This window comes from Neophocaena asiaeorientalis, unplaced genomic scaffold (assembly GCF_003031525.2).
Source record: "Neophocaena asiaeorientalis asiaeorientalis breed wild unplaced genomic scaffold, Neophocaena_asiaeorientalis_V1.1 scaffold218, whole genome shotgun sequence".
Lineage (NCBI taxonomy): Eukaryota > Metazoa > Chordata > Mammalia > Artiodactyla > Phocoenidae > Neophocaena > Neophocaena asiaeorientalis.
Window position 1 is genome coordinate 3,787,563 of NW_020172818.1, and position 272 is coordinate 3,787,834.

The window sequence follows — 272 nt, forward strand, 5'->3', positions numbered from 1 at the left end:
AATATATGTATATGTATAGCTGATTCACTTTGCTGTACAGCAGAAACTAACACACCATTGTAAAGCAACTATACTCCAATAAAATTTTTTTAATGAAACACCTATAAAAACAAGGTTATATATTGATCAGTTGATAAAAATGTTGTGACCTGAGGAGGAGCGTCAAGATTGCGGAAGAGTAAGATGCAGAGATCACCTTCCTCTCCACAAATACATCAGAAATACATTTACATGTGGAACAGCTCCTACAGAACACCTACTGAACGCTGGCA